Here is a 5,242-nt window from a genome sequence, read left to right on the forward strand (position 1 = left end):
CCGCCGCGGCCGCCGGGCAAGCGGCTGCGCCTCTCATTGGCCGGCTGGCCTGCCCATCGCTTGCGAGGCTGAGAGGGGAGGGAGGGGGGAGGAGAGGACCCGCCCCCTCCCCAGCAGTCATTTGAGCGCGCAAGGAGGTAGGGAGGAGGGGAGCGGCGCCGCTTGCTCACTGGCCGCGCCGAGCTGTCGCTCAAAGAGCGCGGGCCCACCCCCAGCTCGCAACCCCCCGGGCGCGGGCGCGGGGGAAGGGGGCCTGTTGCTGATTGGCTGGGCGCTTGGAATGACGTAGAGGTGGAGAGCGGCGCTTTTTTTTGTTTTTTTGGGTTTTTTTTTTTTTAATGGCGGGCTTGTGCGGGTGGAGTGGGGGTGCGTGACCACAAAGGCGCGCGGAGGGAGGGGCGGTGCTTGGCTTCGCCTTGGGGCCCCCTGGCGTTGCGCAGCGGGGCAGGGTAGCGCGGTCTGTTCGCCCCTGCCTGCCTGGCTCGGGGTGGAGAGAGGGCTGTAGGAGCCCGTTGCTCTGTAGGAAGCGGGGTAGATCCTTGGGCTCGTCCCTGCAGTAGCCTCAGTGCCTGCAGCTGCAACCCATGCTGAGAGAAGGTCCGTGCAAGAGGTTGACTTGCAAACCCGTTTCTGCCCTAAGAAATAAGCTCAACGTTTCCAGACAAGGTTCTTTGGATAAATGTGATATCTTGTATTAGGCCAACGCAAATAGTTGGAAAACTTCTTTGCAAGCTTTCGGGTATAAATACCCTTCGTCAGAATGAGGAAGCCCCTGCAGCTGGTGTGCGCTCTTCCTGGAGGGAATGGATAGTAAAGAAGCCAGAGGCTGGTGTGCATGCAAGAAAGGCCGTCAGTGAAGATGCAAATCGAGGAGTCAGTGGGTGATTTTCTCATGAGAGAGAGGAGTGATAAACTCTCCTGAGCACAAGGTTTGAACCCTCGCTTGGTGCCTTCTTGGACCTCTTTGATTTGGGTTTTGAACTGTCATGACACGAGTTGGGCTTCCACATTCCCTGGCATTTGTACCTGGGGTTTCGCCGTCTTGGTCATTCTTTGAAGAACCTGCATAATCTCTAAAGCAAAGTACTGTTACCAAAGGCAGATGTAAAGAGGGATTATTTCTGTGTTTCGCAGCATTTCTTGCAGATGACACTTGGGAACGTGGTGTAGTGACACTGGAAGAAGAAAACTTGTGCACCTTCATTTATGCACTTTTGTATGTTTTTCAAAACTGACCAGGGGATTTTGAGATGGCAAATTGGAGACACTCCCCACCCCAGAAGTCTGACTCTTCAGGATTACCTTCAGAAAACCAGGGTTTCCTAAAGCAGGGCTGGCCAACCTGTAGCATGGATGCCACAAGTGGCATAGGCCACTTCTATGTGTAGCATATAGGGAAAGGACAGGCAGCATGGTGGCAGATAGGGCAGGGAGCAGAAGGCAGAGTAATAGATCCAGTGGGGAGTACAGGCAAAAAGTAGAGTAGAAGTTTGGTCAGAGAGCAGAAAACTGAGCAGCAGATCAGGTAGAAGAAACAGATCAGAGTGGCTCTCCAGGCTTACGTGGCACACTTGCCCAAAAAGTTGGTCCCCACTGTTTTAAGGTGTCTTAAAATACCATCCCCAAATCAAGTGATTAGTTGTCTTGGAAAGATTAGGTCTAATAAGCTTTTTCCTCTTACATGGTATGGCTGTCACTCTACTCCTAGTAACTTTTATAAAATGAGGAGAATTCAGCCAATGCTTAGTCAGAGATGATAATTTTTTATTTAACTACATTGTTCCAGGCACTTCACTGGTAGTTGGAGTATATCGCACACTCACTAGATCCTTTAGAACTTACCAAGATTCCTCACCCCATCTGGAAATAAGCATTATTTCCATGAAAGACTGTATATAAAATATGCATATTCTACATCTGGCTATATATTGGATAATGAATAAACTAATCATCATCTTACAGTCAGTCATCAAAACAACATAGTCCAGGGAAGAAAAATTGTAACAAGATACTGAAGAACATCAACAAAAATGTTTCTGCGAGAACCAGCTAGTTCTGTTGTTTTTACAAAGTGAAAAATGTAGAGATCATACAAGTGTGACATTACTAAATGGTAGAACAAGTTAACAGGTGTTTTGGGAAGAGTCTGGTGCAGCACCTGACATCACTGCATATACTAGTCTATCGTGTGTAACTGGCTGTAGTGTTTCTGCAGAGAAGCTTAATTTAGGCTACTTATATCAGGTCTGTCAAGCAGGTTTCTATGGTTTGATATAATTTAAGAGGAAAAGAAACTGAAAGGCTTTTGTTTTTTAAAAAGAAAAAGGTAAGCCCTTCCATTCCCAACTTTCCAATATTTAGTATCTACAAATAAACTGTAAAACATAGAACTGTGGTTAAAGTGACCCCATGCTCCTCCACCAAGAGCTATTTTCCGTATCTGATCGTCCCTGTGTGTATTTGCATCATATCTAGTTCATTGTCTTTGTGGTTTTCTCCATCTCCCTGAGAGAGGCATCCAGGAGGCCTGTTACTTAAGCTAAGGTAAGTAGGCTGTGATATATAAACATCATGGCAACCATGTGTTGTTGTTGTTTTTTCTAGTGGTGCACTAGTAAAGGTTTTTTGGCAAATACCGATAGCCAATTATTCACCAGGCATATTGGCCAATACCAATCTGACAAATGATTTACAGGAAAGCAGCTGAGCAAAATGGAGAGCAGCGTCCTGCAAGTAAGTCTGTGGAGGGGAAGGGGTAGACCGAGGCCCCACGGTGAGGGAGGGGGAGGGTCTGGGATTGGGGGTCCTGCCCAGCCAGAGCAGTGAATGGGACCCTGGGGCTTGGGCAAGCTGCAGGACAGAGCCGTGGGTCGCAGGGCAAGGTCAGGAGGGTGGGAGCCCTGAGCCCTCAGTGGGCAGCCTCCATCTGCCCTCACCCTGCACACAAATTCAGGAGGGCATGTAACAGGGCCATCGTGAGGCCAGTCCCAATGTCTGCCTGCCCACCTGTCTAGGACAGTCTGCCCCGTCTCACCTGTCATGACTTGAAGTATTAAACTATATATTAAAACGTGGGAGGCAGCCCATTTAGTGTCCCAATGCCTAGGGTGGCTTAAGTCTCCTCTATACAGTGTCCCATACCTCACAGATGTCATCCAAAAGACTAGGCTCCAAGGTGCTCTGCCACAGGGCACATGCCCCCATTCCTCCCGCAAGGGAGCCACCCCCTTCTCCCCCACTCCATGCCCCCTAGACATGCCACCCACAGCTCCATCCTGCTCCCTGCCCCAGCCTTGGGTCCTATTAACTGCTCTAGCTGGGCAGTGCCTCTTGCCCCTGCCCCACTCCTTCACTGTTGGGGCCTCAGTCTGCCCCTTCCCATACCCCTTCCCCTCTAGAGACTTAACTGCAGGGTGCTGGTCTCCACGCTGCCTGGCTACATTCCTGGCCACATGCATGCTGCAGCTGCATGCACACACAGCATCCAGGACCCCAGCCAGAAGACGCATTATATTTATTGATACATTGGCTACACCAGCCAAAAAAGCAGATAGCCGATAATGTTAATTTTCCTTTTATCAGTGCCGATCTGATAAGCACTGATATATTGGTGCACCTGTTTTTTTCCCCGCCAATTTGTCTGAAGACTTTAAGATGTCTAGTTGTAAAATAACTTCTCCCTTCCCTCCTGTCTGCCAGTGCCCCTCATATCCCCAGCCCATGACTTATTTTGATATGTAGTTGAGCTGTGAGTTGGTTGGATACAGGAGTAATCTGCACAAATTGATAGTGGACAGTGACGAAGGCACCCATACAGGGTGATGTGCTTTCCAGAAAATGTTATTTTTAAGCATTTATCTGAACTAATTCTGAATGGTAACACTAAATAAATAGACTGACATTAAAAAGAACTGTTGAGATTATTTGGACTTCCTAAACATTCCTTATTTCTATACTTTGCAGCTTTTAAGTTATTTCTTAACTTTGTATTTTTCAGCAAATCTTAAAGGCTTTTTCCACTTCTCTCCCTTAAGTGGACGTATATTTTCAGTCTTACCTCTTCTCTAATAAAGTCTATTTCCTCTAGAATTACTTTAGGTATGTGCTTTTAAATTTAACGAAGAATGCTAGTAACCTTATCAGCTGGAACAATTTGTTTCTATAAATTATGCAAATTTAACTGCATTATAGATGACAGCTGTTAAAAGTAGTATATATATCTTTGTGCACTGGAACTTCACTAGCTTTTCGTCAAAGCTGTGCCTGAGAACTTCAGCCAGGTTAGTTCTACTAAAGAACTTAAACTGGCAGGCTTGAATAGATCTAAGGAAACTGTCTGCATGCCCCCAGAGTCTGTAAAGCCAATTCTGCTGAATCCATGAATAGAAATATATAATTAGTTTTTCTTCAGGCTGGTTCTGCCAAAGACTAAAGTCTGTGTACTCATTTCATTGTGCTAAACACTTAATCCAAGTAGAACTACTAGCTCTAGAACACAAAGTGATTATGATATTTCAGTCTTGAACACTAAAAAGGACTGTGATGGAACTATTAGAGTTGTAAATAACTGATTTTATGCATGATGCCTCCAGAGAAAGATACTTGTTCCCAAGGACAGGCTGCTTGAAAGAACTGGGTTTTTTAGCTGAGACTGTTTTAAGTGCCAGTTGAAAAAGTGAAGCACCTTAAAAATGGAAAAATATATTTCTTTCTCCACTTCTCTTAAAAGATCTGTATGGTTCATCTCTAATTTAAATGAGCAGCTTTTCTGTAGCATGGGTTGATAGGCAAAAAATCTTCAGCTTTGGGTATTTTTGGCCAGTTAAAGGGTAAGGTATCATAATTTGGAAGTTTATATTCAGAAAGAATGCAGAAGTCAGCATTTGTAAAATGGAAATCTTTGCTGGTAGAAAGGTACACTATTTTTTTCTACTGAAACCTAGAAATATAATTTAGGACCATTTTATTGGGGTGTATATGACAGGCTAAGTCAAGTGAGTTTAAAAATTGCCTGGAGAAGGTAAAAGCTGTGTGGATGAAAATGATGTGTAGGCAAAAATACAGAACAATTCATATCCCAAATTCTAATACATTTTTCCCCCATAGTTCCCTAATCTGATAGTGTTATCTTCAAAAATCATGATTTAAGAGCTTACTTTGGATCTTAACAATAACAAGGTATTTCTAGAAGATACTACTAACTTTCATATTTACTTTTGTATTTATTTTAGATTGGCCAGTG

This window comes from Alligator sinensis, unplaced genomic scaffold (assembly GCF_000455745.1).
Source record: "Alligator sinensis unplaced genomic scaffold, ASM45574v1 scaffold219_1, whole genome shotgun sequence".
NCBI classification, from domain to species: Eukaryota; Metazoa; Chordata; order Crocodylia; family Alligatoridae; genus Alligator; species Alligator sinensis.